Below are 12,414 nucleotides of genomic sequence, written 5' to 3' on the forward strand. Positions count from 1 at the left end.
TGTGTGTGTGTGTGTGTGTGTGTGTGTGTGTGTGTGTGTGTGTGTGTATAGTATGGGAGACAGATAGAAAGAGCTGGAATTAAACCTCATAGGTTTGAGTCCTAGTTATGATACATATTAGGAGTGTGGCCCTAAGTTGTGAGGCACTTGATCTCTCAACTCAACTTCAACTAAACAATCACTCTGTGTTAAGCACTTTGCTCACTTCTGGGAATAGAAAGGGAAGAACAAGTCTCTGTATTAATATGTACATAGGCAAGTAAATAAGAGTTCATCTGAGGAAGAAGAGAGCACCAATGGCTAAAGTTATCAGTAAAGGTGTTCTGGTGATAATAATATTTATAGTAACTGCCTCAAAGTATTGGATGGAAAACACTATGACACCACTGTTTCCAACCATGCTGGGCAGCTACCAACAAGGTTTCTGGGAGGCTACTGCAAGTTCCAGTGCCACACTGCAAAGCTTCTACTGGGAATCCTAGACTACCTCTCTTCATTGCAAGGCCTCTGCCCCCACTACCCACATGAAAGGCAACCAGGTCAGTTAAGCTTCCTTTTCTTTCATCCAGACTGGTCTGAACATAAATCCATATGCCAAGTTTTCCTAACAACAGCATAAATCCATCATGGGTAGACCCAATGAGAAGAGGAGTGAGATCAAGAGTGCAAAAAACTTTATAAGCAATCTAAAACAAAATAGAGCTCTGCCTCTAACTAGAATCAAAGACTTTAAGGTATAGATCATATGCAGGAGCCATCTAGTCTAACCCCATCACTTTACAGATGAAGAAACTGAGGCTATGAAAAATTAAATGACTTGGCTAAATTAATGAAAATGACACAGCAAGGATTAAAATCTATATCTTCTGACTCTGAAGTCAATGTAATGTCTTACACTATACCATACTGCTTTTGCTAGTTTTATTCTAGCCCTAAAACTCAATGATTCCAAAAGAATTGACTTTACATGTAAACTGCAACAAAACTCTCCTACCTTTCATGTCTGGGATCATAGCAACTTTTTCTTTTTATATCTTCACATTAAAGTAAAGATGAATTGGTTCCTCTCCATACAACCCAGCTGATTTAATCAAAGAGACAGACCACAAAGGTAAGAGATATTGTATTAAATGATAATGCAAAAAGAAACTACACTGTTATCCATTGTGTAAAGAAATTTCCCAGATAGAACTGAAAAGGGCAGCTTACCAATGACTGGCCCAAGACTGTTCACACCACTGATGGCCTTTAAAAATCTAAGCTTACTGGTCCTAGAGATAGGCAATGGAGGGAGAAAGGATGAAGTGTGTGATATTTGTACTTCTGCCAGAGGACAACAATTGGGAGAAGGGGATACATAAGCTATGGAGGGGAGCAGGCTCAGAGGAGCATGCCCAGTTGAGAGCAGGGTGCAGATACCATGAGAAGAGAAAGGACATCAAGGCCTTACTTTAGTAGAGATGTCAATTGTTTTGGAAATGTGTGCCTCAGTCTCAGTGTATTTTAAGTTATTTCCATTCTTCTCACTTATGCCATTTGTATTTTTGAAGGAGCATGCAACAGGTTTTTAGAAGGAATGTTTTGTAGCGACTTTTCTTCCTATGCCATCTTAGTAAATGCCTTTGCTTTGACCTAATTGTTTCACTCTATCACTATTAAAAATGAGCATAGTGGTTGGAACTCATATAGTTTAAAAATGTGGACTCACATAGTATCATGAACCTGGAAGTAATTACCACCTATGTTTACCTAACTTGCCAAACTAAGTGGCAAGTTAGAAAGGTAGCCCAGAGAAAGTGCTATAACATTACTATATATCAAACAGTCCACAAGTATTTTTAAGTACCTACCATATGCCAGACATTGTGTTAAGCCACTGAATTTCTAAAGAATTTGAGAATACTTACCCATAATCAAATAGTGATTATTATTTATAGGAAGAAAAGGCATCTCTGGGGAGGTAGGGAAAAGAGAGAAGAAAAGCCTAAAAAATAGCAGCAGAGGTACAGTAGATTCTAGGGAAAAACTGCTAGAAAGGCAAAATTTGTCTTTATTCTTCCTTGCTTTTAGTATTATTCTACGACTCACTACCTTCCTCTGGGTACCAATTACTTTCATATCTTCATACTCTACTTTAGAGGTTTGAAGACCAATTCCTACCCCTTACCCCCATGTAGTTTTCTACTCAGGTCCTCTAAGTTCTCCAGACCTTTCCAAACCTTCTTTCCCCGTCAAAATGTACCTGTCCCATATCTCAGTTCCACTGTCTAGTCTCTGACTTCTACTACATAACAATTTACCAATCTAATACATCAATCCTTATTCAATCAATCAATAAAGCACCTATTAAATACCCACAAGGTAGTTAGGAAAGGAAGGTACTAGCAGTTGGTAATATGTTAGTATGTGTTAATGTGTTTTCTCTCATTAAAAAATGGCAATAGTGTTCTAATGGTGGGAATTTCAGCCATTTTGTCAGGACAATGGAAATTTGCTTTGATATAGGTAAGTATCTCAGTGGCCACTGAAAAAATCATTTCATGTAGGTCAGAGCATTTGCAGTCCAACAAAATTCCTGAGTACAGAAATAGATTAAAAAGTAATTGGGAAATTTTTAACAAAATAAATAAAAATATAATACAACATAGATAACATTAATTTGTGGTTTTCTGAGTCAACATGGAGGGGCAGGGATCCATTTCTATTTGAGTTTGACATCATTGATATAGGCAACCAGCTACACTATGAATAAAGTCCCCCTTGGAGAGTTTCTGGGCAATCTTAAAATATAATGGAGAAAGAGTAGCAAGTGAATGCTGATATATCATAAGGATAGTCAGGTACTCCTTATTTCTAAATGTTTCCTTTTCTCTTATTTACCCCAAACTATACTCATATCACTGACTGGTAGGTTTTCTCAGAGAAGTTTGCTATAAGTCACTTTCGTGGGCTTATGACAATCCTGGTATGTTAATGCTATAATTCTACTGCTCTTAACTGTAGCTTCTGAGCCCCCATCAGTGTGTTCCCCATTTAAACCAACCGACCAGGATAATACCATTAACTCAATCAGTAATGATTTACTAAAAAAGAAGACAAAAAGAAGAAGAATACTAACATAACAGTACATCCATAAACCTAGGCCACACTCTTCTAAAAATGCACATTGTGTCTATGGAAAAGAGAACTGCAAACACAGAAGCCTAGAGGGAAGGTACATGAGTAGGGAAAGCCATGTTCTGTAGCAACTCTAAACTCTAGACTACTGGCTTTGATGCTCTTGATCTCTTTAGGGAATAAACTGCATCACACATTACTTGCTGAAAGGGTACACTCTTTTTCTGAGCCTCACTGCTCTCCTGCTGAGCATAGCCACTTCTCTGCTGACTTCTACTCTCAGCAATGGAAGCAGTGCTAGGAAATGACCCTAAGCATTGTGTCTGAAGAGCAATTCGGATTGACTTCCCTCACTAGGTTCTGTGAGAACAGCTGTGAGGCCATGAGGTCTCTCAGTAAAACATTTCCCTTAAGTCTGGAATCTGCAGAGTTCTTTAGGTCTTTGCCTTACCAGTTCTCAATGCAAACATTCTAGGGGATTTTATCTTTCAAGCTGTAAGTTGTAGTAGAGAGCAAGGCAACCTAGCGTTTCCTTTTCCCTGCTAGGTCTTCAAATAGCAGAGGATTCTTCTTTTCTGCAATTAGTTCTTTTGAACAGCAGAGCTTTCCTCCAATCAGACTAGCTCCCAGCAGCAACTATAAAAAGAAGCCTTTCTTCCTCTGCTCAGCTGGTTGAGGCTAGGTTTGAATGGAAGTAGTAGCTGTTGTATTCTTCATTCTTTGTTCTGTTTCTTCTCAGCTTTGATTGTGCTTCTCCTATATTCATCTTTTGCTTTCTGCTTTTGACTCTCATCACTGATTGATTCCTGCTTCAAAGTAGGGTCTCCTGGTATGAACTGATTTATCTCTAGCTAATGATGCAAAACCAAAATTCACATGCTGATATGCACACTACAGTTAGGCAATGTGCAATTGTCCCCTAGTTACCAAAAAGTTTGAGTTATTAGGGTTTTACAGCACAAGAAACACCAATAATAGCTTAGAACTTTGAGGTTTTTAAAATTTAAGCCTTAAAATGTTAGCTCATCTGATCCTCAAATTAACTCTGTGACTAAATACAAATATTATCCCCATTTTACATATGAGGAAACCAAGGCAGACCAAATGAAACCACTTGCCCAGAGCTGCATAGTTAGTAAGCATCCCTGGCAGAATTCAAACTCAAGTCTTTAAGACTTCCAGTACAATGTGCTATCCATACCATGTGCTCTACCTACTTGCCTTCAATAAATCCCTTTTATCTGAGGAGCTGTTTTCTTGCAGGCTCTCTCAAAACTGTTTTTGGACAAACCTTACAGGGTTACTTTTTTTCAGTATTTCTCACTCAAATGGAACACACACACTCACAACATGGATAATATTAGTTTGTGGTTTTCTGAGTCAATATGTAGGGGACAGGGCTCCATTTCTACACACACACACACACACACACACACACACACACACACACACACACAACCTTACACTGGTAGGTAGTTTTTCTTTCTGTTCCCTCTTAGGACAGGACACAAAGAAATAGGCTTAGGATTTGAATTATACCTCTGGACCTCCTAACAGTAAAGGATTTTGAGAGTCTTGATGTTGTAAAGGACCTTTCCTTGGAGGTTTTCAGAAAAGAAAAGGTAGGTAGATGTGGGGGGGGATGATTGAATAAACTCTGGATGAAATAAAATGATCTCTCAAGGTCCCTTTCCTCCCCCCTTGATAACACAATAATTCTCATTCCTTGTTCCCCCACCCCAAGAACAAAGCATGTAAAAGTAATTGGACCCCAGTGGACACAGAGCCAGCTGTATTTGTCCTTTCATGCTTATGAAGTGCACAGAAGCTAGAAAATCTAGTCTTTCTTTTCCATGATTTTCACTGGAAAAAAGGGTCTTTTAGGAGAACCTTACTTTTGTTCTAAGAGTCCCTGAAATGTCTCCTTTTCACCTGGAGTCTTGTGGGCCTGGGGCATTTAGGTACTAACCAGTATGCCACAGTCTGGACACTCCCATCTGGTCTGCAACACCCCGTTGCACACCCCACTAGATCCAGGGTGGCCTGATCCCAGTCTGGGGAAACCAGATCATCAGGTTGCAACTACATGCAGAAAAGGCAGGTGGAGAGTGGGGGTGGGGAGTAGCTCGGAAAATCTCTCTGTTCTGCCCATTTTCTCTGGAATTCGTCTCCAGTTTCTTCTAGGGCCGTCATTCCTTCAAGCCCTTAATTCGCCTTTCCCTCCCTTCAGCCCCGGCCCCGCCCTCTTCCTGGCAGGCCAGAGAAGTGTAGACAAAGTGGACAAAGCACCACCGCAGGGTGCCTTGCCTCTGTGTGGTGTGTGTGGTGTGTGTGGTGTGTGTGTGTGTGTGTGTGTGTGTGTGTGTGTGTGTGTGTGTGTGCGCGCGCGCTCGTGTTTCTCCAGAGGCAGCCGAGGAAGAACAGAGGCTCATGGCCCCACACTCACCTAGACAGCGGAGTTAGGCAGCCTCTGGGAGGGAGGTGGTCTCCCAGCAGAAGGAAGCTGGCGGGAGCGAAGAAAGCAGGACGGCACCACTGTGACAAACTACAGAATCTAAGCTAAACCTGCTCCAGAGTGCTATGTCTGGACCCCAGGAGAGCCAAGGGTTAGGGGGCGAGCGGAGAGCGGAGCGGCCGCAGCTGGTGACTTAAGGGAGAGATGAGAGAGGGTGGGATAGAGTCATGGCGCTGCTCCGCCGGCTCCTCACTCCAACATCTCCCTTGTTGAAGGGGTAGAAAAGACTGTATTCACGTTCCCTCGACACCCTCCATTCCCCACTACACACACATCTCCTATTACTTTCCTTAGAAAGTCACTTCTAGGAAAATTCTGGAAAAATCTGATTTGGAAAAGACCCTCAGAAATAATTTTAGCAAAACCTCTGTTATGAAGCAGACACGCAAAGAAATGCATCCGAAAGTCAGGCACTGGACAAAGTTACACAGTAGACAGTGTTTTCAGTGCCTATTCTGCCTTACCCTGCCACCCACTTTAGGAAAAACTCAACCCCTCAGGCCAAAAGGCAATGAGCATCTTCAGGTTGCCTACAGCCTGTCATCGTGTTCTTTTTGTACTTTCAGTACTTAACACCTTGCATTGCAAATAGGAGGCTATTAATAAAGGCTTTTTCATTCATTTATTCATTTTTTTTAGTTTTTATGAATGAATATTTACTCTTTTAAAAAAGTATAATCACAAACATACAAATTTATTCCTCCAACAAGTGGGAGGCATAATAGGGAAGTAAGGAAAGGGAATTAGGTTCACAGTTTAGATCACTTCCCATAGAGCACAGTCCCAGCTCCTAGTCCCAACCCCAGCTTGGGCTGGAATCCCTGGTTTCTCCAGGCTGCCCTCCCCAGTCTGCTGGCTACAATATCAATGAATTCTAGACAGCACTCCCCCACCTGGACTTTTTCCTTTCCTCATAAAAACCTACCTATGCAGAGTCTCCTTCATGTCTTCCAGCTAGAAAATTGTTTTACCAATTAAATGAAATTATTTCAAAGTGTGATTTGCAGACAGTGATTTAATGAAAGAGCCCCAGACAAATTAATTCTGAAGTATGAAGAAGGGAAGGAAAAGTTGCTATGACATTAAATTTCCCTTCATAGGTTTATCAATTTGTAGCTAGAAGTGATCGTGGTGGTTACCTAATGCAATCCATTCATTTTATAGAAAGAGAACTGACACCCATAGAGATTAAGTGACTTGTCCAAGGTCACAAAGGCAATAAATTGAAGAGCCAGGATTCAAAACCTGATTCCATGTTAGTACACCTTTGACAGACATCTTTCTCCCCAAAAGCTTCTCTTTTCCTCCCAAACTTTCCACATTCCACCTTCCACAGTTTCCCAACCAATTCTCACTACCCATTTATATTTTCCCCTTTCCTGTTACTATTTCTAACCTTACCATTACCTTGAATCCCTTACTCAAACCATATGTAAATGTAACCTTGGTCACCCATATTATGCCTAGAAAGAATTGTATCCAACCTTTTTTTACCCTGTCTTTCAAGACACTAGCTATGTAAGAACCCAAGTGTTGCCTGTCAGGTTTGCTCTGGTAGAGGTAGATGAGGCAGCGGCATGCTAGAAGGGAACCACTAGGCCCCAGGGGCCTCAAAAATTCTCTCATTGACCTGCAAAATAACCTGAATTACCTATCATAGAGTCAGTCCTTTAGGTTAAATCACCGTCTCCAGAAGGGCCTTTTTAATATGTAGGTGTGTTACTTAGAAAAAAGTAATATATTTTGTCATTAGCATCCATTAAACATTAGCAAACCAGTTAATAGGATTAATTGTTAACTAAAAGGGAATGGGGCCCTAAGGAAAGGTGCACTGGACAGGTAATTTTGATGGGTAGGAGTAGATCTGGAAAGTCCTGGAACACAGTATATTTCCCAGAAAGACTGGCTACCATAGAATCACTGTCTATTGCCCTGGGCAAGGTTTAGCATTAGACTGTTGGATGCCCCTGGTCCTGTCAAGAGTAGAAGGTGAACACACCAGCTTCTTTATCATTTTGCCTGGGGTAAAGCTTGTTAACTTAGACAAAATCAAATTCTTAATGATATCATAAAAGTATTTTTTTTTTTAAGCAATTGGGGTTAAGTAACTTGCTCAAGGTTACACGGCCAGTTATTTCTGGGTGTGGTGCTGAGTGTCTGAGCCTGAGATTTGATCTCCAGGTCATCCCAACACTGGAACCGGTGCTCTTACTCGCTGAGCCACCTGGCCGCCCCTGAGCAATTTGGGGTTAAGTAACTTGCTCAAGGTTACACGGCCAGGTGTTTCTGGGTGGGTGCTAAGTGTCTGAGCCCGGGATTCAATCTCCAGGTCTTCTCAACACTGGAGCCGGTGCTCTTACTTGCTGTGCTACCTGGCCGCCCCCATAAAAGTATTTCTATTGATTGGTTCATCCATATCTCCTACATGGGCTGGACAATATAAGAAACAAAAATAAGGCGTCAAGTTATGGCAATATTGCCTAGCTACCCAGCCCCTATGGATAACAAGAGGTGACTTACGAGAGGGCAGATAGAAAAGCCAATGTTTCTGTGGCATAAGAAGAATAAAATTCTGATAGGAAAGCAAAGGGAAGAACAAGAGGATGCAACATGGCACAGTGAGAAGTAACTCAGTTTGATGATATTGAAGGTCCCTAAAGTTTAACTGAGGGCACAGTGGATAAAACACCCAAACGAGAGTCAAGAAGACCTGAGTTCAAATTCAGCCTCAGAAACTTATTACCTGTGTGACCCTGGGCAAGTCACTTAACCCTGTTTACCTCAGTTTCCTCATCTGTAAACTGAGCTGAAGAAAGAAATGACAAACCACTTCAGTATGTTTGCCAAGAAAACCCCAAGTGGGGTCATGAAGAGTTAGACATACTAAAATGACTGAACAACAACAAAGATTATTTAAACAGCATTGTTATGGAGGGGGACTGATAAATCCACAAGTATTTATTTATTTTTGATCATATAGAATTATTTTTTCCCAATTATATGTAAAAACAATTGTAACTTTTTTTTCTTCAAATTTTGAATTCCAAATGCTCTCCCTTTCTCCTTCTCCCCCACTGAGAAGGCAAGCAATTTGACATAGGTTATACATGTGTAGTCATGCAAAACACATTTCCATGTAAGTCATTCTGTGAAAGAAAACACAAACCAAAGAAAAAAGAAGAAAAATAAAGTGAAGAAAAAGCATCTTTGATCTGCATTCAAGCTCTACCAGTTCTTTTTCTGGAGGACAACACCTTTCGTAAATCCTACAGAATTGTCTTAGATCATTGCATTGCTGAGAATAGCTAACACGTTCTGAACTGATCAACATACAATATTGTTGTTACTATATACAATGTTCTCCTGGTTCTATTTTACTTTGCATCAGTTGTTATAAGTCTTTTCAGGTTTTTCTGAGAGCATCCTGTTCATCATTTCTTAAAGCCCAATAGTACTCCATCACAATCCTATACAACAACTTGTTCAGTCATTCCCTAATTGATGGACATTCCCTCAATTTTCTTTTCTTTTCTTTTTTTTTTTAAAGCCATCAGGGCTAAGTAACTTGCTCAAGGTTACATGGCCAGTTATTTCTGGGTGTGGTGCTGAGTGTCTGAGCCCGGGATTCGATTTCCAGGTCATCCCAACACTGGAGCTGGTGCTCTTACTTGCTGTGCTACCTGGCCGCCCCCATTCCCTCAATTTTCAATCCTTTGCCACTACTAAAAGAACTGCTATAAATATTTTTGTACTTGTGGATCCTTTTCCTTTTTGTTATGTCTTTTCTTTCTCTTTGGAATGCAGATCTAATAGTGGCTTGGTCAAAGGGTGTGCATAGTTTTATAGTTCTGGGGGAATAATTCCAGAGGGCTCTCTGGAATAATTGAATTGGTATACAACTTCACCAATAGTGCATTGGTGTTTTAATTTTCCCACATCCCCTCCAACATTTATTATTTCCCTTTTCTGTCATATTAGCCAAAATGACAGGTGGGAGGCAGTAGCTCAGTTGTTTTAATTTTCATTTTTTCCATCCATAGTGATTTAAAGCATTGTTTTCATATGAGTACGGATAGCTTTGATTACTTTATCTGAAAACTGCCAGTTCATATCCTTTGAACCGTTATCAGTTGAGGAATGGCTCTTATTTCTATGAATTTGACTAAGTTGTCTATATATTTGAGAAACAATATCATTATCAGAGAAACCAATTGTAAAAAAGTTTTTTCCACAGTAATGATTACCAACTATGTATTTCCCTCAATCCTGTTTTCCTTGTTTATTCTACTCTCTCTCCTTTTACCCTGTCCATTCTCAAAAGTGTTTTGCTTCTGATTTTACTTCTCCAAATTATTCTCCTCTCTATCAGCCTCCTACCTTTCTGTATGGTAAGTTATATTTCTACACCCAACTGAGTGTGTATATTATTCCCTCTTTGAAACAATGAGATAAGAGTAAGGTTCATGTCCTCACCTCCTTGCTTCCTCCATTTCCTCCTCCACTGTAAAATCTCTTTCAGGCCTCTTTTATATCAGATAATTTATCCCATTCAGTCTCTCCTTTTTCCCCTTCTCCCAATGCAGTCTTCTTTCTCATCCCTTATTTTTTTTTAGATAATCATACCATCACATTCAACTCACACCTCTGTTTTCTATGTATACTCCTTCCAATTGCCGTAATAATGAGAAAGTTTTTAGGAGTTACAAATATCATTTTCCTATGTAGGAATGTAAACCGTTTGACCTTATTGAATCCTCTATAGTTTCCTGTTTACTTTTTTATTCTTCTTTTGCATCTTGTATTTGAAAGTCAAATTTTCTATTCAGTGCTGGTCTTTTCTTCAGGAATGCTTGAAAGTCCTCTATTTCATTGAATATACATTTCTTCCCCTGAAGGATTATACACAGTATTGCTGGGGAGGTGATTCTTGGTTGTAATCTTAGTTCTTTCACCCTCCGGAATATCATATTCCAAACCCTCCAATCCTTTAATGTAGAAGCTGCTAAATCTTGTGTTGCCCTGACTGTGACTTCATAATATTTTAATTATTTCTTTCTGGCTGGTTGCAGTATTTTCTCCTTGATCTGGGAGGTCTGGAATTTGGCTATAATATTTCTAGAAGTTTTCATTTTGGGATCCCTTTCAGGAAGTGATTGTTGGATTCTTTCAATTTCTATTTCACCTTCCTTCTATAATATGAGGGAAGTTTTCCTTGGTAATTTCTTGAAAGATGATGTGTAGGCTCTTTTTTTTTTATTATGACTTTCAGGTAGTCCAATTATTCTTAAACCTTTGGGGTTTAATTAAATTCTTTGGGGGAGACCTCATGCAAGTCCCTGTCTTTACTCTGTCCTCTTGGCTCCACCTCCAATCCACAAGTATTAATTAAGCATCTAAAGTACTACGCGTCAGGCATAGTGCTGGGTGGTATGGATACAAAAAACAACAATGGAATTGGCTTTAAGAAGTTTATATTCCAGGGTGGCTAAGTGGCGCAGTGAATAGAGCACCGGTCCTGGAGTCAGGAGGACCTGGGTTCGGATCCGGCCTCAGACACTTAAAACACACACACACACACACACACACACACACACACACACACACACACCTAGCTATGTGACCTTGGACAAGTCACTGAACCCCAATTGCCCTCCAAAAAGCAAAAATGAAAAAGAAAAAGAAAAAAATAGAAGTTTATATTCCATGAAGGGAAACAACATATATTCATATAAGTAAATACAAAATATATTCATAGTAAATAAAAAGCAATGGGGCCAGGGAAGGGCGGTGTTAGTTAACAAGCATTTATTAAGTAATTACTCTGTGCCAGGAAATGTGCTAAATGCAGGGATACCAAGAAAAAAATAGTCTTTGCATTCAAGGAACTTAAATTATAATGGGATGGATAGTATGTCAATAAATAGGTACAGAAAAAGTTGAGATCTGAAGAAAGATAAGAATTCTTACAGGCAGAGAGGAAGAAGTAGTTCGTTGTCTCCAAAAGGTAAAGGCAGAGGGATGGGAAATGGAATAGTGTGTGTAAGGAACAAAATGGACTAATGTGTAATAAACCTGGATAGGTAGGTTGGAGCCAGATTGTGAAAGTCTTTAAATTCCAAACAGGAGTTTGTATTTAATCCCTGAGGCAATATGGAGACACTTGAGATTGCTGAGCAGAAGAATGACATAATCATGATTATTTTAGGGATATCACTTTGCCAGTCATGGGAATGATGGGTGGGAGAGCACAGAGATGAGGCAGAGAGACCAAATAAAAGGATATGACTGAATAGCTGAAGTGAGAGGTGATAAGAGATAGTGGATAGTGACCAAGAGATAGTGGAGAGAATGAAATATTGTGGAAGTAGAATCAAAAAAATTAGTAAGACTTGGAAACTGATTAGATTTGTTGGTTAAGGGAGATAAGAAGGGTCAGGTACCCTTCTGAGGTTGCAAACCCAGGTGACTGGAAGAATTACCTTCAACAGAAAGGTAGAAAACAGGAAGAGGGAAAAGCTACACAAACACCTGAAACCACAGAAAATGATCATCAAGCTCCAAGTTTGAAAATGCTAATTATTAAGAATCAATTCTTCTGTCTAGATGACATTTAGTTGCTTGGTGTCCTCATTTATTTGGCAACAGTGTAAATAGCTAGAATCCTATTTTAATTAATATTGCTTTTATTTCCAATTCTACATAATAAAGTCATTTCTAAATCCTAGATTACAATTATCAGTGTAGCCTTGGGCAAATCATATAACCTCTCCAGGATTCAGTTT

The 12,414-nt window shown here is 39.8% G+C and overlaps 2 long non-coding RNA genes across 3 annotated transcripts in view; one reads left to right on the forward strand and one right to left on the reverse strand.

Annotated features, from left to right (window-relative positions):
- Positions 1–5,847, reverse strand: part of LOC138145674 (uncharacterized) — a 432,060-nt gene extending 426,213 nt beyond the window's left edge. Inside the window, exon 1 of the long non-coding RNA XR_011164286.1 lies at positions 5,564–5,847. This is a non-coding gene — a long non-coding RNA (uncharacterized lncRNA). The remainder of the gene's footprint in view (positions 1–5,563) is intronic.
- LOC138145673 (uncharacterized) overlaps positions 1–12,414 on the forward strand; it is a 253,461-nt gene that overhangs the window by 22,058 nt on the left and 218,989 nt on the right. The window lies entirely within an intron of this gene.

This window comes from Petaurus breviceps, unplaced genomic scaffold (assembly GCF_028583685.1).
Source record: "Petaurus breviceps papuanus isolate PSGF00001 unplaced genomic scaffold, PetGlider_PUasm1.0 90743, whole genome shotgun sequence".
Classification (NCBI taxonomy): domain Eukaryota; kingdom Metazoa; phylum Chordata; class Mammalia; order Diprotodontia; family Petauridae; genus Petaurus; species Petaurus breviceps.